The sequence below is a fragment of the Polyodon spathula genome, chromosome 12, assembly GCF_017654505.1.
Source record: "Polyodon spathula isolate WHYD16114869_AA chromosome 12, ASM1765450v1, whole genome shotgun sequence".
Taxonomy (NCBI): Eukaryota; Metazoa; Chordata; class Actinopteri; order Acipenseriformes; family Polyodontidae; genus Polyodon; species Polyodon spathula.
The window spans coordinates 24850175-24875440 of NC_054545.1; the positions used below are offsets into that span (position 1 = coordinate 24850175).

A 25266-nucleotide genomic window follows, 5' to 3' on the forward strand; every position below is an offset into this window, starting at 1 on the left:
CAGTTTAGTTCCAGCTGCCTAAGTGGATACATATCTGCATTTTTCTGAGATGGCATCAAGAGGCTGCAGTGGTGGCATTCCTGATGGGTCTCCAAGGTGGTTTTACCAAGTTTCCCTGCTATCTTTGTCTTTGGGACAGCAGGGACACCAAGGCGCACTACCACAGGCGGGACTGGCCACAGCGGACTGAGTTCTCTGTGGGGAGGAACAAAGTCAAGTGGGAGCCACTGGTGGACCCCCAGAAGGTGCTGATGCCACCACTGCACATCAAATTGGGCCTTATGAAACAATTTGTCAGAGCTCTAGATAAGGAGTCAGCAGCCTTCAAGTACCTTCAAGACTTCTTCCCTAAGCTGTCTGAGGCAAAGGTCAAAGCAGGTGTCTTCGTCGGACCACAGATAAAGAAGATGCAATGAATTCCCCAAGAAGCTCACTAGTAAGGAGAAAGTGGCTTGGAACAGCTTTGTCGCAGTGGTTCGGGGCTTCCTAGGCAATCACAAGGCCAAAAACTATGTGGAGCTGGTTGAGACTCTGGTGAAGAACTACGGCACAATGGGCTGTAGGATGTCCCTCAAAGTCCATACCCTTGATGTTCATCTTGATATATTCAAGGAGAACATGGGAGCATACTCGGAGGAGCAAGGCGAGCGCTTCCACCAGGATATACTGGACTTTGAACGCCACTACCAAGGACAGTATAACAAGAACATGATGGGAGACTACATTTGGGGGCTGATTCGTGAAAGTGATTTGTAGTATAATCGTAAATCTCGAAAAACTACTCACTTCTAAATCTTTTGTAGTCATTTTTGTATTACTTTAGTATAAATACATGTTAATTTGGATTCATGTGTTGTTTATTTCTGACTTTATGTGAACGAAAAGACCGTTTTCTCATTGGAAATAGGTAAATTTCAAAATATCACTGTCCTGGTCACAAAAGCAAAGTCTGTGGGGAATAAGAGCCATTTTCTATACTTTTGAGGCATAAGCAATTAGGAAACAACACTTACTACCCAGGAACAAAAATTGTGTTACATAGTGTTATCATTACGGCATTCTTGTGGTAGCCACTGGCCTTCTACAAGAGAATGTGTACTCTCTGTGTCTAACAATGCATACAAAGGATTCCCATTAATCTTCACCATAACTACATGCTCCCACCTCTTTTTTATGTCTGGCTGTGTGGGTCTTGGAACATAGCAAAGGTGTGTGGTTTTACTCCTTTTTAGTGAACATTCTGATTTTATATGCCCTTCTCGACCACAATTACAGCAAATTACTTTACCCCTATCTGCTTTATCTGTCTGTGATACACTAGACTGACATTTATAAAGACCACCAACCTTCTCAACCCATTCAGACTTCTCTAGCTGCAGTAGTCCCGATCCTCCTGGCAAAATGGTACCACTCTGGTCCTTTTTCATGAGGCCACAAACAACTTCACCAGTTATGCTGCTGCTTTCGCAGTAGCAGCATCATGTTCTTTCACCCAGATGTCCACCTCAGGGTTCAGCATACAGGTAAACTGCTCCAGGATAATGAGCTCCACCAGCTCCTGGAGCTCCTTCTCCGGCTTGGCCTATTTCTGAAACAGTTCCTTGAGACGGGTGTAGAGCTCTGGCGGTGTTTCCCCTTCCTTGATCTCCAGGTTCCGAAAGCGCTGGCAGTAGACTTCACTATTACACTGAACAAAAATATAAACGCAACATGTAAAGTATTGGTCCCATGTTTCATGAGCTAAAATACAAGATCACAGAAATTTGCCATATGCACAGAAAGCTTATTTCTCTCAAATTTTGTGCACAAATTTGTTTACATCCCTGTTAGTGGGCATTTCTCCTTTGCCAAGATAATCCATCCACTTGACAGGTGTGGCATATCAAGAAGATGATTAAACAGCATGATCATTACACAGGTGCAGCTTCTGCTGGGGACAATAAAAGGCCACTCTAAAATGTGCAGTTTTGTCACACAACACAATGCCACAGATGTTTCAAGTTTTGAGGGAGCATGCAATTGGCATGCTGACTGCAGGAATGTCCACCAGATCTGTTGCCAGAGAATTGAAAGTCCATTTCTCTACTATAAACCAACTTCAACATCATTTTAGAGAATTTGGCAGTACGTCCAACCAGCCTCACAACCACAGACCACGTGTAACCATGCAAGCCCAGGACCTCCACATCCGGCTTCTTCACCCGGGATCATCTGAGACCAGCCACTCGGACAGCTGATGAAACTTTGGGTTTGCACAACCGAAGAATTCTTTCACAAACTGTCAGAAACTGTCTCAGGGAAGCTCATCTGCATGCTTGTCATCCTCATTAGGGTCTTGACCTGACTGCAGTTCGGCAGTGGGAAAATGCTCACCTTCGATGGCCACTGGCACACTGGAGAAGTGTGCTCTTCACGGATGAATCTCGGTTTCAACTGTACCGGGCAGATAGCAGATAGCATGTATGGCGTTGTGAGGGCGAGTGGTTTGCTGATGTCAACGTTGTGAACAGAGTGCCCCATGGTGGTGTTGGGGTTAAGGTATGGGCATGCATAAGCTACGGACAACGAGCACAATTACATTTTATTGATGGCAAATTGAATGCACAGAGATACCGTGACAAGATCCTGAGGCCCATTGTCTTACCATTCATCCACCGACATCACCTCATGTTTCAGCATGATAATGCACGGCCCCATGTCGCAAGGATCTGTACACAATTCCTGGAAGCTGAAAATGTCCCAGTTCTTCCATGGCCTACATACTCACCAGACATGTCACCCATTGAGCATGTTTGGGATGCTCTGGATCGACGTACACGACAGCGTGTTCCAGTTCCCGCCAATATCCAGCAACTTCGCACAGCCATTGAAGAGGAGTGGGACAACATTCCACAGGCTACAATCAACAACCTGATCAACTCTATGCGAAGGAGATGTGTCGCGCTGCATGAGGCGCTGATACACGCCCCTATCTTTTTTTTAAGGTATCTGTGACCAACAGATGTATATCTGTTTTCTCAATCATGTGAAATCCATAGATTAGGGCCTATTGAATTTATTTCAATTGACTGATTTCCTTATATGAACTGTAACTCAGTAAAGTCTTTGACATTGTTCCATGTTACGTTTATATTTTTGTTCAGTTTAATTTCATACACTGCTACCTGTTGTTTCCTTCTAGAGATCCCCCTTTAAATGAGCCACCCTCTCCTATATATAGAGGGTGGCAATATCATCACACCCCTGGACTGGTCCATTGTAAAATACAAGCAAAACATTATCATCATGTGTAAATTGCTTTCATAATGCTTAAACTTCCTACAGTTCTCTTGCAGCATTAATATTACAATAGGTAACCTTTTTCCCAATGGCATAACCCACTCTACACAATTAGTTATTCATTTAAAGCTATATTCAGCTCCCCCCATTCACTAACATTGGGCACGTGCCCGTGTATTTGAGCACGGCCGTCAGTGCTTGCGCGCCCCCTTAATGTCCGCTCCTATCATCAACATACCCACGCGAACCCCATTCTGGATTCAATCCGAACGGTAAGTATTTTAAAATGAAATTAATTATGTCAAAACAGCATTTCAATGCAAGCAGTACTGGGCATTATTTTACACAATATGTGCACCTATGCAAAATAGTTCCCAGCACACCATGCCAGCTGTGTTATTAACATTGTTTGCATTTCTTTTTACAGGTCATCAGCCCAGGTAAGTAAAAAACCTTTTAAAATACAGTTAGTGTTATCAGTAAGCATTTTAAATGGACACTATACATAGTACAATGCGCGGCAGGTTTAAAGTAGTCAGTGTTGGTAGAGATGGACAATGGAATCTGCTCCATCATAGTCACCAATAGCAGAGCAGCTGACCTCCATAGTAAACAATGGAAGAGCAGTGCCTGGCTGGGTTAGAATTATAATTGTAGTGTTTTGTAATCGCTGCTAGAAATTGTACAAGTATTGCTGAGCCTTATCTTCTAATGTTGTGTTTTTAAAATGATGTGTGGTAGAATTAAAGAAATGCTGTATAAGGTGTGTTCTTTCTTTTTCTGTTCTTTTCAAATTCCACATTGCATAACCACTAGTGATGAGCGATTATCATTTTTACATGTCAATTTCATTACCAATTTGATATTTGAAAATAATCCAGATTATTGATTATTGTAATCATTCTTGGGGCAATAAGTCACAAAATAGGTTCCTGATTAAATGTTTTTTTTTTTTTTTTTTTTTTTTTTTTTTTTTTAAATTTCTAATTAAAAACTACAATAAATCTTTAATAACTTTTTTCAACAGCACTTGCAAACCTACAAAACATACAGTATACATTATATTCAAGTCACAGTACCACTTCACATAAACCATTCTTAAATAAAAAAAAAAGCACACACAATCTGACAATGCACTTTCTAACTTTCAACTGTCTTAAATCTTCTGTTAACCACTTCACTGCTAAGGCCCTGGTAATTCCTTGTGCTACAGGCATTTTTTGAATTTGTGACTCTCCTGTTTTATCAAAATGACTCTATTTTCCTTTTCAGATTTCCCTGGCAAACCATGGTCATTTGGTCATGTGACTTCAAAATACATCTATTATTATATAAAAAACGGTTTATTTTTCATAAAATGTATTATAATGCGTCACATTTAGTAACTATATTGTTTGGTGGAAAATGGAGAAATGTTTAAGCTGCTGGACGTGTCTGTGCCTATGTTGAAATATCTGCTTTGGTTTTGAACTTTGACCTTTGAATAATACAGATCGCAGTCCATTGTACCAACTTAATTTCAACTGGCCAGTATGCCACCAAAGAATGAGGTATGTATGCAAAAGCATACTTTTTTTGAAACTGCACAAAATAAGGATTGTAGAAATGGTAACATGACCATGTAGTTTACTGGGGTGTTACCCACAATCCTTCTGCAATTTCCTTCTGAATATGTTTTGTAATAATTACTCAGTGAGTGACCCCGAGTGAAAAAACGGCAATCAACATTTTTTTTTTTTTGTTTAATCATGTTTTTAATCAGGACATGCCAGGTACGTCCTGAAGCACGTGGGAGTCACTTTTGAAAACATGCCAGTTACGCCCTGAAGCACATGGGAGTCACTTTTGAAAATGCGCCAGGTACGTCCTGAAGCACATGGGAGTCACTTTTGAAAATGCGCCAGGTACATCCTGAAGCACAGGAGAGTCACTTTGGAGGATGTGCCAGGTACATCCTGAAGCACAGGGGAGTCACTTTGGAGGATGTGCCAGGTACGTCCTGAAGCACAGGGGAGTCACTTTGGAGGATGTGCCAGGTACATCCTGAAGCACAGGGGAGTCACTTTGGAGGATGTGCCAGGTACATCCTGAAGCACAGGGGAGTCACTTTGGAGGATGTGCCAGGTACGTCCTGAAGCACAGGGGACTCACTTTGGAGGATGTGCCAGGTACATCCTGAAGCACAGGGGAGTCACTTTGGAGGATGTGCCAGGTACATCCTGAAGCACAGGGGAGTCACTTTGGAGGATGTGCCAGGTACGTCCTGAAGCACAGAAGAGGTTAAGCTCTTTCCCTTACACCCCAGGGAATTATGCACAGAAAAAAAAAATCAAAATGATGCATTATCTCTGTAGAAGTAAATGCAAAGTAACAAAAGTATTGTGCAGTTGTATTGGGTTCTTCTCTCATACTGGATATCAAAATACTAGTTAAAAAAAGGAGAAAACAATGGATTTATTTTGGTAACACTTTACATTAAGTAGACAATTTTGAGTGTACTGAGTAATTACTTATGTACTTACAGTGTAGTTACACATAGTTACAATATAGGTAATGTGTAATTACTGTATGTATGCTGTTGTGTAATTATACATGAAGATGTGTAATAATTTAACAACATAAGTAGTTACACATTACCTACATTGTTATTGTGTGTAACTACACTGTAAATACACTAAGTACATAAGTAATCTCTCTTTTGCTGATATATTTGCAATGTGGGACCTTTGTCATGTCAATTTCTGGCAACGTTCTCTTGCTCCTCAGTGTGATCCAACATTTTTCTCTGTCCTTCTCTGTTAACAGCGATATTGTTTAATATTATTATGTGCCTATGAGTAAAATTACGTGGGCGCGCAATTGTGTAATACCTCTGGTGGTAACCCCTAACTCTCTAGAATTATTAAATGAAATGTAATACAAGAAATAATCATTTGAAATATGCTTATTACTAAAAACAAAAAAATGAAATTTATTAACTAAACTAAAATGTGAAACCAAGTCAAAAATATAGATACATACAAATGAATGCCCCAGTAAAACAATACAATCAGCTCACTTATAAATACATATTTATATCAACATCCATGAACCTTCGGTTTCAAGAGTGGGTGATCTGACATTAACTGACCCTATATTTATATAATTTAATCTCTGCTGCTTTTCTCTTGCAGAAAGAAATGTCATTAATAATGTGATTGATAAATGTGTAAAGAAAAAAAGTATTTATGAACTTAAAGTATTTAAACGAGTGCTCACCTTCTTTCTCTGACAAGTATTTCAAACGAACAGTTCAGACACTACACTACGCTCCCTGTATGCTTTTGTTCGCGGTGTCATTTTGTATGCTTTGTGGGAGCTTTAACAGGAGGACAGGTCTCAAGATTCCCTTGACTACAGATCCCATAGTGAGAGCAGCTTCAGTGGTTGCCTGACTCAAACTGCTGGAATAAAAAATGGCTGGGATGTGAAAGTAACTTTTATGATGAGTGACTATAAAGAAGGCTTGAAGTTTTATAGTATAATAATCGATCCAAATTCTGCAGTTTATTAACCCTTGCAGTCCTATTGTTGGATCAGGTCCGACATTACAATTTTACCTTTCCGGTCCCTGTCTGACATCAACAAAAAGACGTCAAGCACAGGTCTGTAGTTGTTTTTTTCTCTGGCAAAAGCAGAGAAAACCTTTCAATGGCCGAGTGAGACCGATAGGCTCAGAGAGAAACCAAAAAAAAGGGGCAGATCTGAGCAATACACATAGCCCCTGCACCACAGAGATAACACGGACATAAACAAAAAAGATAGCTGCTTCCGCATCCAGCGCTCAAAGAATATCATGGACATTTGCAGAGCTTTTTGAGATGTTATAGTAATAAAATAATAACTTGGATCACATTATTGAGGAGTTTGGTGATACAACGAGTGATCAGGAGAGAATTTATCAGTATGAACGACTATGAAGATGTATGTGAAAAAAACAGCGAACAAGGGGTGGGGCTTGACTGTTCTTCAATATGCAGTGCCTTTTAAACCTTTTTTTCTCTGAAAAAAATATTTTAAACAGCGCATGTAAAATAAACAGCATGTGTGAATATATAAATAAATTGGACCTGATGCGACTGGCAAGCGCTGAATAAATGGACTGCAAAGGGTTAACCTTGTGTATTACCAGATTTCAAGTTTGAAAATGAAAATACATATGCTAAAGTCAGTTTCGGTGTTTAATAATCGGAAAGTAAACGTATTTTTGATTAATCGCTCATCACCAATAATCACACACATTTTTTTTTTTTAGGTAGGTGCCAGGAAGCCGTTTAAATAGTGCTTTGCTTGACACGATACAAAGTATGACACAGTTTTAGACCAGTGCGCTGCTGCTGTTAAAATATGCATTATTACAATTATTCAGTTTATTACACATTATTACAATTCTCTGTCCCGTATTTAAGTGTTGACACATTATGTTGTTAAGATGTCATCTATGTTGTTATTGTGCAGCTGTCTGGATATTATGTCATCATTTCATGACCTATTAAAATGTTTGTCAAGTGTCATTTTTTCATGCGGCTTTAGCTTTGAGTGCAACTTTCACAGACGAGCTGTTGAGCTGTCCAGACCTCTTCTTGTCTGTGATCTATTTTTAGACACTGACTCTTGCCTAGATGCATTATGAAACTGGGAAATTGTTGCAGGTTTAGGTTACATCTTAAATTGACTGTAGCAAGACTGTAGCTGTAGACTGTAATATTTCCATACATTTCCCATGCCATACACATCCATTCACTGTATAGGTGTTAAAAAAGTTAAAAAATAAATACATAGAAAAACTGCTATGTTTTAGCAAATATGTATGTTAATTTAGTAACTTGGTTAAAGATGTTTTTGTTTCTAGTGCAACTGTAATTGAGAACACAAATGTATTCAACATATGCTATAAATCAGCCATTTTAATATACTTTACCATGACATAAACACCCAGTTTGTTTAAACACCACTTATCCAATTCACACATATGTCCTCATATGAGGCTGTATAGAAAGTGAAATGTCATGTTACTGACACATGCTTTGTTATAAAACATTTTATTCAGTTTGGACGAGAAGACCACAAGATAATTTCTGTTATAATAAAAAAACCAAAAAAACAAACATTGTACTCATGAACTAATATAAAATATAAATTGAACGGTGCCATTTGTTCTATGTACAGGGTGACTATAAACAAGATAAGAGTCACATGAATTTTAATAAATCCTTCACAGTTGATTTCCTCAAAAAAAGCTGATCCCTTTCTGGCATGGATCGTTGCCCTTCGAGATGAGCTAAGTTATTGGTTTCTCTCGAGCTTCTGTTGGTTAAGACAGATGTACATGCTGATCACAATATCGGTCCTGGTTTACGATGGCCCCTGTGCATTCTCTACTGCCAAATACATTGGAAGCATGAAAATCTGGCAGTGAAATTTCAAAACTGTGCCAGAATGTATAATGCCATTATTCTGCCCCTCTGTAGCTAGCTTGTAATTAATATTCCTAAACTGTAATTTACTGCCACAGAGGGTATCAGACATGATGCAGGATTATGAATTAGCAGGGGCATGGGGTGCTGAACCAAAATCAAATGGATGACATATTGTATTCGATTATTACAGTGTGTTTATAAAGCCACATGGAGACTATACAGCAAAGGCGGTGCCAAATATTTTATTAATACCTCTGTGGTATCCATGGGTTCAAAAAGTATACTCAAATCAGTTCTCATGCGTCCTCCTCGTGTATTCCGTTTAAAAGGAAAAGTATTATTGGCTGAGCAACATATTTGAAAGAATTCTATGAAGGAACATGAAAAATGCATCCAATGATGTGTTAGTAGTTTTAGCTCTATTATTATTATTGCTATTATAAACTCAATATTTTAATCTACGAGAGCTGAGACTGAACAATAAGAAGTAACCCTGTGATAAGTATTAAGATGATACGTGTGCACCAAGCAAGAGCTTGATGCCCATCTTCTGAACACTCAGTGACCCTTATAGAGAGCAAGCTCTGGATGAGTGCGACCAGTCTGAGAGGACCAGTGACTGTGACAAGAGAGAGCTACGTCTAAGTGTTGAAAATTGTCAGGAAGGCAGGGTCCACATCCGTTCCCTGCAAATTTTACAAGCACTGCTCCAAGTTGACCTATCATATTTGGAGAACCTTGAAAGTGACCTGGAGAAGAGGAACAGCAGTTCAGAAGTGGAAGTATTCAGAAGGAGTGTTTATAGTCGAGGAAGAAAGCTCCCAGCACATTGACCAGTTCAGGACGATATCACTGCTTAGCATCTTAACAACAATTATATCGACAAGGCTGTGCAGAAAGGAAGCATTCCCAAGGTACTGGGAGAACTAGAGAACTTCGAGAGAGCATGTTGTGGCTTGATCTTGCCAATGCATACAGCTCTAAGTGGGGCTGTATTTTTCAGATTTGACTATTTCTGTGAAATTTTCCCATCGCCATGTAATATGTGGATCCTTGTGAAATATCCCATTTCTGAAAGAATAGTATAAATATACATATGTAAATACAGCAAATGTTTGCCTTATAGACGAACTACCGGTTACATTGCATTTAGAAACCTGTAGATGATTGAACACATACAGCTGCACATTTCTTTTAGAGTATTAGAGCTACTAGTCAGCAACTAGAGATGTGGCTCACCTCTGTTGACAAATCTGGGCTACTAGGAAAGTTTAAGGCATGCTCCCATGAACACAATGGACATTACTCATTGACAAAGTATCTAGCTCCACAGTTGATGGCTTCGAGAGGAAAGTCAGCAGATACCTACGCACATGGCTTGGCCTGCCAATAAGCCTCAGCAGCTTTTCCCTCTATAGTGGGACCAACAAGTTATAGCTGCCATTTAGCACCATGACAGAGGAGTTCAAGGTCACTAGGTTAAGGGAGGTACTGCAATATACTGACTCCACTGACAGCAAGGTGTTCGAAGCAGGGATTATGAAGTGGATGCTACATCATGAATTTGTTTATTCTAGTTTATTTAGTAGTTTTGTTGGGGATTATTCAATCAATCAATCAATCAGTCTTTATTTAGTATAGCGCCCTTCACAATGGAATTGTCACTGAGCACTGCACAGGGTGATAAAAAAAAACAAAAACAAAAACAAAAAAAAACAGTACATTGTCAATGGGTAGGGGGGTGCTTGTGTACAGTACATAGTAAAGTATGATACGATCTTCAGCTAAGTATGATGTGATCAATAAGAAATTTCCAAAAATATAACAACATGGCACGTTAAACAACCCCCACATTGAGCATATCTTTGTATAAACAAAGTGAATTCAAAACTGACAATCGCTAGTGTGTGCCAGTAGATTAAAAGCAGAGTTAGTTCTTAAACTGTTGAGGCTGCAGTCTCTTCGGGGGTGTCACATGCACATAGCCAGCGTTGCACATTTCTTTATTTATTTTTTGAGCAGGGGTAAAAAAAAAAAAAAATACCTTTACATTTCTTTATTGAGAGCAGCGTTTATTCGAGGGCAGTGTCTATTAAAAACCTAATATCTGATTTTCCTTTTTTAAAGTGAAAGTAATATATCTGAAAATACTGAGCTGAATGTACCATCTGCTTGACCTCCTATCTCACTTATGTAACACAAAAGGATGCTTAGTCCACTGTGTCAAAGACTGTCACACTGGTCCTCTGTAGACTTGAGATTGACAATTATCCCTGCCCTATTTGAGCGAGAAACTGATTCAATGAATTTTATGACATACATTTTTTTCTCTGAATAATCAGTAATGCAAAATTATTTGTTTATTACTCATATTCTGAAAAAAAAAAAGCCATACACGTTATGAATACTTGTTTGTGCTCAGGCATGGGCACACTAATGCAAGAGTATTGAAAGAAAATAAAATGTTGTCTTGAGCAATAGTGAACTGGGAATAAGCAGTGAACCGGGCGAAGCTGCAAAATAAGTGAAAGGGATGAAATGAACACGGGCATATTCATCTGAAAAAAGATTTACAGTAATTTGAGGAAGACCGTGCTTGCTACCTAGTTTCAAAATTTGTTAAAATAAGCACCCGGATTCAAAGGGGTGTTGTAGTGCCAACATCTGGAAGATGCTTAATAGTTAAACAGATACTTCTGTAAGCAGGTCAGTTTATTTTTTGTTAAGCAAGGTAGTTGCTAGTTCATTTACTATACATGTATTGGAGACCTTCAAATTAGTTTTGTTTGTCTGATTTCTTTTGCAGCATTCTATCTGTACATTGTTTGAAATCAAGAGCATAATTAATAGAGTTAAAAAGTAATGGACTACATTAATAATATAATAAACCAGCATATTAAAGGTGAAATGTGTACTGTGTGTGTATGTGTCTTTTGGAGGACTGGCAGTGGGCCTGCTAGTTAGTACAAGAGGTTATATTTTTGCAGTAAAGGTTTTGAATCCGCTTCATACAGAAACACACTCTTTTGACATGGCACAATGAACAGTATATTAATTTAATAGTATGCGGTACTGCATACCATTTGCCATTCAAATTTTTGGTCATGATATACAGTGCCTATAGTAAGTATTCACCCCCACCCCCTTCCCACCCCCTTCCCCTTGGATGTTTTCACAGTTTGTTTTGTTACAACCTGAAATCTTGATGCATTTAAATGGGATTTTTTTTTTCCCTTTGATTTGCACAACCTGCTCAACACTTTGAAGAGACAAGAGAATTTTTATTGTGAAACAACAGTTAATGAAAAATAAAATAAAAACTGAAATGTCTTGCTTAGATAAGTATTCACCCCTCTGAGTCAATACTTGGTAGAATCACTTTTGGTAGAAATTACAGCTGTGAGTCTTTTGGGGTAAGTCTCTACCAGGTTTGCACTGGATCGTGCAATATTCACGCATTCTTCTTAACAAAATTGTTCAAGCTCTGTCAAGTTGAATGTCTCGTCAAGTCTTGCCACAGATTCACAATCGAATTAAGGTCCAGGCTTTGATTGGACCACTCTAGGACATTCACTTTCTTGTTTTTAAGCCACTCCAGTGTTGCCCTGTGGCTGTGTGCTTGGGGTCATTGTCCTGTTGAATGGTGAATCTCGGTTCCAGTCTTAGGTCTTTTGCAGACTGAAGCAAGTTTTCCTCAAGGATTTGCCTATATTTAGCTCCATCCATTTTGCACTCTACCCTGACAAGCTTCCCAGTCCTGCCAATGAAAAGCATTCCCATAGCCACCACCATACTTTATAGTAGAGATGGTGTTACTTGGGTGATGTGCTGTGTTGTGTTTGCACCATACATAACGCTTTGCATTTAGGTCAAATAATTCCATTTTTGTTTCACATAATCTTTTGCCACATCTTTTCAGAATCTCCCACATGCCTTTTTTATAAATTCCAAGCACAATCCTTCTTGCCATTCTTCCATACAGACCAGAATTGTGAGTACCTCAGCTATTGTTGACACATGGACAATTTCTCCCATCTCAGCCATGGAATGCTGTAATTCTTTCAGAGTTGTCAGGTGTATTTAATCATGTGAACCACTTTTATTGCACACAGATGGACTCCATTCAACTTATTGTGTGAATTCTGAAGGAAATTGGTTGCACATGAGCTTATTTACGAGTGTCATAGTAAAAGGGGTGAATACTTATCTAATGAAGACTTTTCAAGTTTTTATTTTGAATTGATTTGTTATTTCACCCCCCCCCCCCCCCCCCCCCCCAATTTTTTCACACATTGAAAGGGTTGTGTAGGTTGTGTAAATCAAAGGGAAAAAATCCCATTTTAATGTATTAAGATTTCAGGTTGTAACACAACAAACTGTGAAAATGTCCAAGGGAGACATTTGTCCTATATGCACCGTACACTGTTAGGTTGTATTAATAGATATATTTCATCAGAAAATAACTAGATATGCCTAACAAAAGATTTATTCTAAAAAAAAAATGGATGTGGCTATATTTACCAATATTTATTGCATACAGTTAGCAAGCACATCTCGCATGGAAATGTGTTGTGTTGTAAAATCTAAGAATAAGCTATATGTAAACATTATACTTATTAATGCTGTTGAGCTGTGCTTGAAAATATGGCACTTTTACAAATATTTACCAGTCTATTATTACTGGAAGTAATATCAGTCCAGGATTGTATGCATGTCAAATTCTTGTAGTCTTGCATGATTTTGCTGTGAAGATACTGTCGATACTACATAAAGCAATGAATTTGCTAGTAATCCACTTTTCCAAAAACACAGGAAAGCTGGATTTCTAACAAATCCATATATTAAATTAATGCATTTGTTTTGAAGTAAGGGTTATCCTTCATGAGTTTTCTTTGACTTTAACAATGGCAATAGATTCCATTAATTATATCAGTAATGGTTCATAACAGTAAAAATCCACCCACAATTGGTCCATTACTAGTAGATGTTTGTGCCTAACATTCTAATGCGGTCATTAACTACCAGGAATGGATTGCTTTTGGGGGGATTATTACTTAAACATGTGTTCATATTTGTTTTCAATGTCTTCAGACTGAATGCATACTGTACAGTGTACATATTGTTTACCCCTGAACTGTACACCTATTATATAGTTTATTCAATAGACTAAAGCTCATATAACCAAGTCATTTCTAACTCGGAATCTATGTGCTTTGTTTAATTGTGAGTGTTTCTTCCGATGCGTCACCATTTTCATCAAAGCAGGCTCTCACAAAGATAAATGTGTATGCCGAACCATTCTTGCTTGTAAAAAGCAGTACCTCTTGTTAACTTTACCTGACTTTGATTATAATGGTATATAATGCTTTTGGAAGTGGTTTTTCCAGTGCAAGATAATTGCAAAGGCATATTATTATTTCAGAGGAACTGAAGAGCAATTTCACTGTCAGCATTTCTATTCTTTCTATGCAGTATATCCAATCGCCCATTGTACAATTGCCCATGTACAATTTCATTTGGAGGCTTGCTGCAGTTCTAGGTCACCAAAGTAAGTTATACATTCTCTTCTTATATTGTGTATGAATCCTCTTCAAGTTTCTCTCCATGAACCACCATGGTCATGGAGAGATGTTAGAGATGTTTTGTCAAGCAGGTTTCAAGCAGAGAGAACAATCTCTTTATCCATAAGCTGGTTTTATGTATATTGTCCCTATTAGTTCTTGGGGTGCATTAAACGTAAGGCTCTTTTGCAGAGCTTGCTGCTGGATTATTGATCCTATATTACTGTTTAAAATATTTCTAAGGTACTCTTTAATAAATATTTCCATATATTACAAATATATTGCTTTCCATAGGCAGTGCAGCGGTTGGAGGTGAACCAGTGACCATACACTCCAGACAAGCATCTTAAACACTGTTCTCATGTCCTCTCACTGGCAGAGGCCAGTATCTGTCACTGTGGTGCATCATACATTAAGTCTTAGTAAAGAACCATTGTAGTGCCCCTGCATTGCTGTCTGATGGTATCGTCAGGGTTAGCTTGATAGTAGTTGACAATGTCAGCTTGGAAAAGCAGTCACACAGTTTCTCTCGATACATTCACATGATAAATATCCTGGGTGAACTGAGACACCTGACCCAGATCAACTGTGCTCTAATTGAATCTACATCATCCAGGCCTTACAATAACACAAGCAAATCAACCATGCAGCACCTAGAATGTCAGAATACCCAATTCAGTATACCTCAGCTCTGTCTGGGTGCAGACAGTTACCCTGCCTGGAGTTATAGCCATACTTTATAGTGGTAATTAACATTGACAGCAATAATTATGGTATAGTGTAAATGTCATGTTGTCAGAAGACTGGTCTTCTATAATGTGACTGCTTCTGCCTAGTAAATTGTTAATATGCAGACGGAGAGCTACATCAAAGAAGCATCAGCAATTATGTAGCTAGATCATTTGGATAATACATTATGTTAATTGGACCTTGAACACAGCTTAAAAATCTGAAAGGGATTTTATGGCTAAGCAGCAGTCTCTCTGATTACAGGGATTGTGGCCTCCAAGGGAAATCTAACCATCCCCTTCTAAGAAAGATATAATTTATTCAAGTGGAAGTGGAGTGATTATGTTATTTGAATGAACAGTGTCTATGCGTATTTTGGGATGTTTTTAACATTGTTGGCAATTGGAAATGTTGGTTCTGTTGAAAGGAGATAAGCACTGGCTATAGTCGGGCACAGTGCTAAGAGAGTTCTCCTCTTAACTCTGCAAGCCAGCACGCCTCAATATAGTAACTTTGTTATTGGTTGCTAACAAAATAACTATATAATGTATGGACATTAATTCATTATATAGGTCTCTGTGACAGGGTGGGCTGAGTGGTGACGTCAGGTCAGAATGCAGGAAGAAACAGACAATGAAGTACTACAGGGCAAAAGATGCTGTGCGCCGTTTATTTTCAAACAAAAATAAAATAAAAGATTAAAACAATAAACCATGGCTCACAGAGCAAAATAAAAGTTTTTAGATTAAAAAAAATACAAACACAAAATGAATAGGTCAGGCTGGGCAAATTGCTGTCACTCTCAGCACTCTCCCTCTGCTGGTGGAGGTGGGAGCGGCAAGCAGTCCTCCCACTGTGGTGAAGGCTGAACCAGCAGTATTCTCCCTCGCTGGTGGAGACGTGGGTTGTGGACATTTGGTCTTTTGAGCTGTGGACACACTGGCTCCTCCCTCTTGGGCTGTGGATGCATCAACTCCTCTCACACTAGATAGGTGTCCTGGAAGACCTCCAGTCTGTGGTGCTCCTCATGCCCGTAACGCATGCAGTTGGTACACCACTCTTCCTCCTCCCACACCTTTCTGCCTCCTTCTTCTCTCAACTCTCTCCTGTCACTGCTGTAGCGTTCTTCTTTTAAACACAAAAAGTAAGAAAAAACAAAAACCTACAGTACCATTTTTTCTGGCCTGAGTCTAGGAGGCGCTGGTGAATCCCACCACTAACACCAAGCATGACAGGGCAGGCTCAGTGGTGATGTCAGACCAACAAAAACAAAACAAAAATAAAATAAAAGATTGAAACAAAAACACACTGCTCACAGAGCAAAACAAACATTTTTAAGTAAAAAAAAAAAGAAAAAAACACAAAACGAATATGCCAGGCTGGGCACATTCTTTTAGTTTCTCTTTCGGTTTCCCCTTACTCGCTCTTGTTTGCTCCTCTGAACATCCACCCAGAGTGCAGCGAGGTACAGGCTTATATGCAGGTGATCATCTCATGGCACAAGGTTTTTAAATACTCCTGGCAGAGGACGAGCTGCCGACCTCGCTTCTGCCAGAACACATTTAAATAAAAAGAAAACAAACACACGGCTACACCGTCATATAAATACAATAAATAAATCATAATAATAACAATACAACAAAACAAATACAAAATACTAAACTGTACAGGGGTGGAGGGGTACCACGTTCTAAAAATAAACAAATAAATGTACAGGGCTTCTCGCCCTGTTACAGTCTCTAAAGTGCAGTTTTGAAAGAAACATGTTTTAGTGATATCTGGTAATACTTGATGTTAAAGAACATTTTCAGTTTGCTTGCCTTGCCACCTAGAAGATGTGTTCTTACTTTACTGCATCAGTCATTTCACTGCAGCAGTGTCTTTGGGGTCGAAGCATCTTCCTGGCTGCATAACAGTGGCAGCTGGTTGGCTATTGACAGGGAATGTAAGGCCGTGGGTATTTTACCTTCAGTGTAGTGTGGAAGTAAAGAAGACACACCAATTGGTGGGTGAAGTACTCTGCCTCTGTTTTACTTGTTTTCTTGCAGGATGGAAGTTACAGGACAGACTTTTCACAGCGATGGTAATTCAGCAATGTAGAATATTGAAGTAAACTGGGTTACTAAAGATAATAATAAAAGCTATTGCAGAGCGCAATCTCTGTACTCTCAGTTATCTTCGTACCCCCTCGTCTCTCTCTCCCCCGATGGAACTCGCCCTGTCACAAAAAGCCTGCGTTCTTCAATAATAACAAAACACGTAATTCAAAACTACTGGTCAGAACAGCATAAGCTAACAATTATTTTTGCTGTTTCTATTCATGTTCCACAGGGAAGATGACCCTGAAGGGGTGGGGACAGTTTTACTCTCCAGGTGAAATAACCAGGAAAGTGTTACAGCAACTGCCTTACTTGATATCATGTTTTTCAAATGAATATATGTTTGCTTTCACCTACATGGTGAATCGATATGCATGTCAAGGGAAATGGGATTTTGTTTTTGTTAGCCACAGTCATTTTAATAAAGGGATAGATGAAATGCTACCCAACAAAATGCATTATTTCAGATATTACAGAAGATAAGCTAAACAAGGACATGGCCGACTGAGACAGCCTCCTAAGTACTGGACTGCCTTAACTTCCAAAAGTTCATCTTTTTACACCACATGTTTCACAAACTCCCTTTATACCCATATAGTGTACCTGTTATGGTTGGAATGAGGAGAATGCCAGAAGCAAGAGGATGGGGGAGTCCTGTAACTTGTACCCTAGGTAGTTGAAAAAGTACCCCAGAGATTCTTTCAATCATTGGTTTATCTTCAAGCTGACCATAGTACCCCTGCCATATTGGATTCGACTGAAGGAAAAACTCAGCGTGAAAGTCTGAAAAAATAAAATGAGAGGTAAGTAAATGATTTGCGGCTATTTAAACATTTAAAAACGGCACCCATTTTTGTAGTACACTAAACAAAACTGACAGGCCTGACTGCAATACATTCAGTGATTTCATTTTATAGATATGGCTTAAGCAAATAAATAAGATACTTGCTGTGCAACTGGAATTGCAATCTGCTCTATATTACCCAAAGCATTATGTTTAAGCCTCGGCAGTCAATTTCTGCTCAATATTAAATCCACAGCTTGTCATTTTAAAATGAAAATCAAACCTATGAGAGATCTACATGCAAATGGGGGAGATTTTTTCAACCTTCTTTTTAGAAAATGTTTTGGTTTGAAACTTTAACATTGTATTATTATCAAGTAAAGAAAAACAGCAAGACAAGTTTCTAAGAAAAGTTGATAAGGGACTGGGTAGTTTAATTCTGAATGGGTCTTAAAATAGATAACAGGCTACTGTGGGACCTGTTTAACAACACCAGCATATATCGTTAATGTGTATACACATGGCTAGCAGTGATACCAGTGGGACTAAACATACAAATGTGCCAAATGTAACATATCCCGCTGTCTACTGAAATGAGACACTTTTTTTTTTTACTTTCTATAATTCTCTGTCGTGCGCAGTGTATTTGCTGCTTGTATCTGCCACCACATTTCTTCCATTTCTCATAACTAAAATGGTTTTAAGAAACACTGTTAAAGGACTGTTAACAAAGGTTTTAAAAGCCATTTATTTTAACTACCCCCCTCACCCCCCATCCACCCAACACACACACACACACACTCTCTCATATTTTAGTTTGGAAACTTCAGATAACTTGAAGACAATGCTATGGATGAAAGGGTGTTGCTGCTTGCTGGAACACAATCACGTCATGTGCTGTAGTTTAAACTCATTCCAGTGGTCTACCTGAAATTTGATTGAGTGACCTACAAAAAAGGTACTGTACCAGAATGCAGCAGTTTAGCCATTGAATCCCCTGTGTTTCTGTTTATCATTTCAGCTTTGATCATTATTTGAATCTGTGTTGAAGGATGCTAATAGTTCACTTTTAAAAATAGTTTAAACCCCCCCCCCCCCCCCCCCCCAAAAAAAAAAAAAAAAACTACATTTGTGCTATTATTTTTTCTCTGGAACTTTGACAAGTTGCTAAACTGCTGGTATAGAATGTTCAGTGTTTTAAACAGAATGAGGGCGAAGCACTGTCTGCCAAAGGGTGGTTGGCAGACATATCTACTGATATGCTATAATAGGGAATTCAAATAGTACTACAGAAAAATGTGTAAAAACATTGATTAACTGTTAGGTCGTGAGGCAGAAATGAACCCATTATTAATTGCCATGGCTTTTATTTTCATTGATGGATTAATTGCCCTGGTCCCCTGTTTGATGCCTCTACTGTATATTATATTACTAACAATTCTTTCAGTTGTTTTTGAAAGCTTCCATGAATATTCTACAATTTTTTTGCATTCTGGTTTTTAATAATACACTTTTTAAAAATTATTTATTATTATATCTAATAATAATAACATGAATATTTGTGCTTTCAGTTGTTTTTGAAGGCTTTTGTCCATATGTTTTTACTTTTGGGTTTTGAATAATAGCATCCTCAATGCATTGGTTATTACCTGTCCGATGTCTGATTAGCAATTTGGTTGCTGATTGCACCTCAAGTTTCAGTTAATAGATGGATAATACTAATCAATAGAATTTAGCTTAGATGCAGACTAGAAAGTTGCAGATCAAGATAAAAAAAAAAACAGCAACAGATCTTGTTTATTAAAACATCTGTTTCACTTAGCATTTTCCTATTGTCCATCCAACATCTTTTAACTTAGTGTTACAGAAGACCCTGCAAATTTTACAAGAAGCACATTAGGTTAACTTTGCTGTGTTCCATATTATCCAAAGTAATGTATGAATCAGGATCATCATGAATGTCACAGACTAGTTGGATAATTGTAGCAAATTGGATTAATGGTATTTTCACTTTCCAGAAAAAATGTTAGCAAATAAGAGAAATCTGGAGCTCAGGATCTTGGAAGGTGAGTAATGATGCTTGTGTGAAATATAAAATATTAAGATTTAATGAAAGCCTATTTTATAAGCAGATTGTGCCAACAGATACCATTAATAACAATCCCAAAGCTACGGGTGTCTCAAGAATTCTGAAATGTAATTAGTGTCACCTCAGCTACTAGTTTATATTAAAAACGATAGGTTGCGGATGCAACCCCAGTTCTCTCAAAGAGAAAATAACCATCAATGTATGGGACATTGCCTTCAGGCAGTAGGGATTGGTTGAGTGTTATAGCAAAGGTGGCGATAGGCATGTAAGCCCACCCCCCTGGGAGCTTACTATATGCAGCGCACAGAGACTCTCTTCCTCTTTTGCTCTTCAGGCCATGAAGGCTTCCGGAACGACCTCATGGGTTGATGGTTATTTTCTCTTTCAGGGAACCGGGGTTACATCCACAACCTATCGTTCAATTGGAAAATAACCATCAACATATGTAAACAGTGTACCCAAGCCATCGCGAGGGAGGATTCTCAGCAGTAGGACAGACTTACGTCATAACGCAACTGCGTAGGTAATACATCTAGGCATATGCGGAGCTGCGCCTCAGCGTCTATGCTCGCAATAACACCTGTCCTAAAGTGGAATAGTAAACACCATACTGGCATCCTAGGGTGCCATAGAGTGTAGTACAGAGGAATCCAGTATGTTTAACCGGTAAAACCTCCTAAAAGTATGCGGTGTAGCCCAACTGGCTGCCGCGCAAATGTCAGATACCGGCACTCCCTTAAAGAGGGCCCAGGATGTCGGCATACCCTTAGTGGAATGCGCCTTCAACTACCCTGGTGGTGGATTGCCTGCAGATTCATAAACTAATTTAATAGCATCCACTATCCAATGGGAAAGGCGTTGTTTAGAACATAAGAACATAAGAAAGTTTACAAACGAGAGGAGGCCATTCGGCCCATCTTGCTCGTTTGGTTGTTAGTAGCTTATTGATCCCAAAATCTCATCCAGCAGCTTCTTGAAGGATCCCAGGGTGTCAGCTTCAACAACATTACTGGGGAGTTGATTCCAGACCCTCACAATTCTCTGTGTAAAAAAGTGTCTCCTATTTTCTGTTCTGAATGCCCCTTTTTCTAAACTCCATTTGTGACCCCTGGTCCTTGTTTCTTTTTTCAGGCTGAAAAAGTCCCTTGCGTCGACACTGTCAATACCTTTTAGAATTTTGAATGCTTGAATTAGGTCGCCATGTAGTCTTCTTTGTTCAAGACTGAACAGATTCAATTCTTTTAGCCTGTCTGCATATGACATGCCTTTTAAGCCCGGAATAATTCTGGTCGCTCTTCTTTGCACTCTTTCTAGAGCAGCAATATCTTTTTTATAGCGAGGTGACCAGAACTGCACACAATATTCAAGATGAGGTCTTACAAGTGCATTGTACAGTTTTAACATTACTTCCCTTGATTTAAATTCAACACTTTTCACAATGTATCCGAGTATCTTGTTAGCCTTTTTTATAGCTTCCCCACATTGCCTAGATGAAGACATTTCTGAGTCAACAAAAACTCCTAGGTCTTTTTCATAGATTCCTTCTCCAATTTCAATATCTCCCATATGATATTTATAATGTACATTTTTATTTCCTGCGTGCAGTACCTTACACTTTTCTCTATTAAATGTCATTTGCCATGTGTCTGCCCAGTTCTGAATCTTGTCTAGATCATTTTGAATGACCTTTGCTGCTGCAACAGTGTTTGCCACTCCTCCTACTTTTGTGTCGTCTGCAAATTTAACAAGTTTGCTTACTATACCAGAATCTAAATCATTAATGTAGATTAGGAATAGCAGAGGACCTAATACTGATCCCTGTGGTACACCGCTGGTTACCACACTCCATTCTGAGGTTTTTCCTCTAATCAGTACTTTCTGTTTTCTACATGTTAACCACTCCCTAATCCATGTACATGCGTTTCCTTGAATCCCAACTGCGTTCAGTTTGAGAATTAATCTTTTGTGCGGGACTTTGTCAAAAGCTTTCTGGAAATCTAAATAAACCATGTCATATGCTTTGCAATTATCCATTATCGATGTTGCATCCTCAAAAAAAATCAAGCAAGTTAGTTAGGCACGATCTCCCTTTCCTAAAACCATGTTGACTGTCTCCCAGTACCCTGTTACCATATAGGTAATTTTCCATTTTGGATCTTATTATAGTTTCCATAAGTTTGCATATAATAGAAGTCAGGCTTACTGGTCTGTAGTTACCTGGTTCAGTTTTGTTTCCCTTTTTGTGGATCGGTATTACGTTTGCAATTTTCCAGTCTGTCGGTACCACCCCTGTGTCAAGAGACTGCTGCATGATCTTGGTTAGCGGTTTGTAAATTACTTCTTTCATTTCTTTGAGTACTACTGGGAGGATCTCATCCGGCCCAGGGGATTTGTTTATTTTAAGAGCTCCTAGTCCCTTTAACACTTCTGCCTCAGTTATGCTAAAGTTATTTAAAACTGGATAGGAACTGGATGACATGTGGGGCATGTTGTCAGTATCTTCCTTTGTAAAAACTTGTGAAAAGTAATCATTTAACATATTTGCTATTTTTTTTTCTTCCTCTACGATTTTGCCATTTGTATCTCTTAAACATTTAATCTCCTCTTTGAATGTTCTCTTGCTGTTGTAATATTGGAAAAACATTTTGGAATTGGTTTTAGCTCCCTTAGCAATGTTCATTTCTATTTCTCTCTTGGCCTTTCTAACTTCCTTTTTGACTTGCGTTTGCAGTTCTGTGTACTCTTTCTGCGTACTTTCTTTTCGGTCCTTTTTTAATGCTCTGTAAAGTGCCTTTTTTCGCTGAATATTTTTTTTAATTGATCTATTAAACCATTTTGGCAATTTAGTTTTACATTTAGATTTGTCTACTTTAGGGATATAATTGTTTTGCGCCTCTAGTACTACGTTTTTGAAGAACAACCATCCTTCTTCTGTGGGTGTTTAGACAATGGCTGACCCAAGGTCTTAGAACCATGGCATATGAACAATTATTCTGTTTGCCTCACAGTCGTTGTACGGTCAATATAACACCTCAATGCCCGCACAGGGCAGATCATGTATAACCATTCTTCCTCTGGGGAAGAAAAGGGAGGTGGATGGAACGCCATCTACTCAGCTGGCTGGTTCATGTGATTTGGGCGCATGGAGACCTTAGAACCGTCTCCTGTGAAACAAGTACATTCAGGATTCACTGACAGTGCATGTAAATCACTGACACGTTTAGCTGACACCACTGACAGCAGAAACGCAGTTTTTATAGACACAAGCTTCATATCCACAGTGTGGAGAGGCTCAAATGGTGCCTTGGTAAGGGCTTCTAGCACCACGTCAAGGCTGCATGACAGTAAACTGGTCGTTCTTGGAGGTCGCAAACATCTTGCACCCTTGAGGAACTGCGATGCCAGAAAATGGCAACCAGGTGATAACCCGTCAATGCGTACATGGCAAGCTGATATGGCGGCTAAATACACTTTTAGTGTACAGGGAGATTTCCCTTCATCTAACAGTTTCGTAGAAACTGTAATATCACTGCCATAGGACAAGATATTGGGTCATGGCCCCCCCTGCCAGACACCAATCTTGGAACAACTGCCACTTGTTCGTGTACTGCGACCTAGTAGAGAGCACTCTAGCACTCTGAATGGTCGAAATCACCGCCCTCGAAAGCCCTAAGGCTGATAGGCGCTCCTGTTCAGGGGCCAAGCCCATAGCTGCATGAGCTTGGGCTTCGGGTGCCAAAGCCGTCCTTTGGCATGGGACAATAGGTCTGCTCACAGGGGAAGCTCCGACGGTTGACCATGCAGCAACTGCACCACGCTCAGAAACCATATCCTCCGAGGCCACCGAGGAGTGACCAGGATCACTGTCGCTTGCTCTACCCTGACCTTCTCTAAGAGGGCGGGGAGCATTGGAAGTGGCGGAAACGCATATAGGAGACCTGGCGGCCATTTGTGAGCCAGTGCATCGACTCCTAGGGGGCTGTTGAGGTCCCTCACCGAGAACCATAGGGGGCAGTGCATGGTCTCTCGCGAAGCGAAGAAATCTACTTGCGCTATACCGAATCATTCCCAGATGCGCTCTACCACCTGAGGGTGGAGATGCCATTCCCCTGCAAGAGGGCCTCCTCTGGATAGGAGGTCCGCTGCGTAATTGCCCATAGCAACAGCGGTGTTACCATTCAGTGAAGGCGGGGGGACTATAGGCCGCTTTTGCGGTTGATATACGCCACAACCGTGGTGTTGTCCGACCGCACCAACACCTGCTTGTCTAGAAGCTTTGGCAAGAAGTGCCGGAGGGCGAGGTCCACTGCTCTGAGTTCCAGAGCATTGATTTGGGCTGACCTCCATGGTCCTGACCACACTCCTCGGGTCCCTGAGTCATTCCAGACTGTTCCCCAACCTTGGTTGGAAGCATCGGTCATAACGACCTCCCTCCGGAAGATGGGACCCAAGTACACGTCCTGACGGATGTTTGACGGAACTTTCCACCAGTGTAGTGCTTCCCAGCAGGTTTGGGATACTGTCAACCTGCGGTGTTTGTCTCTCCGCGGATGTAACGCGAAGGCATTGAACCAGGCCTGAGGGCTATCTGGTGTAATAAGCCCAAAGGAAAGGCTTGTGAGGCGGCAGCCATGAGCCCCAGCATGCGCTGACACAGCTCCATGCTGATTGTTTCTCTCAACCTGAAAAGGAATAGACACCGCTCCAGCGAGGCAACTCTTTGTGTCGACAAGGTCGCTTCCATGGACACTGAGTCCAGATGCAGACCCACGAATTCAGTCTGTTGGCTTGGCACGAGGCGGCTCTTTTCTGAATTGACCTTCAGACCTAGCCGCTGAAGATGGTCTGTAACCATCACTGTGTGCTGTTCCAACTGCTCCTTCGACTGTGCGCAGATGAGCCAGTCATCCAGATAGTTTAGCAGTCGGACGCCTGCAAGGGAGCTAAAATGGCATCCATACATTTGGAAAAGGTTCGAGGAGCTAGCGACAGACCGAATGGGAGTACACCCTGCTCTGGAATGCGAAACGCAGATATTTCCTGTGACCCGGGCAGATGGGAACGTGAAAGTACGCATCTGTCAGGTCCACGGTGGTGAACCAGTCTCCGTAAGCATCCTGAATGATAACCGCCTTAGGTATTTGTTCAGTACTCGCAGATCTAAAATAGGGTGGAACCCAGCATCCTTTTTAGGCACTAGGAAGTATTTGGAATAGAACCCCTGGTCGATCAGAGCAGGGTCTACTTGTTGAACGGCATGCTTCCT

The 25266-nt window shown here is 39.9% G+C and overlaps 1 pseudogene; it reads right to left on the reverse strand.

Annotated features, from left to right (window-relative positions):
- Positions 1 to 1450: 1450 nt before the first annotated feature.
- Positions 1451 to 25266, reverse strand: LOC121324365 (annotated as a pseudogene).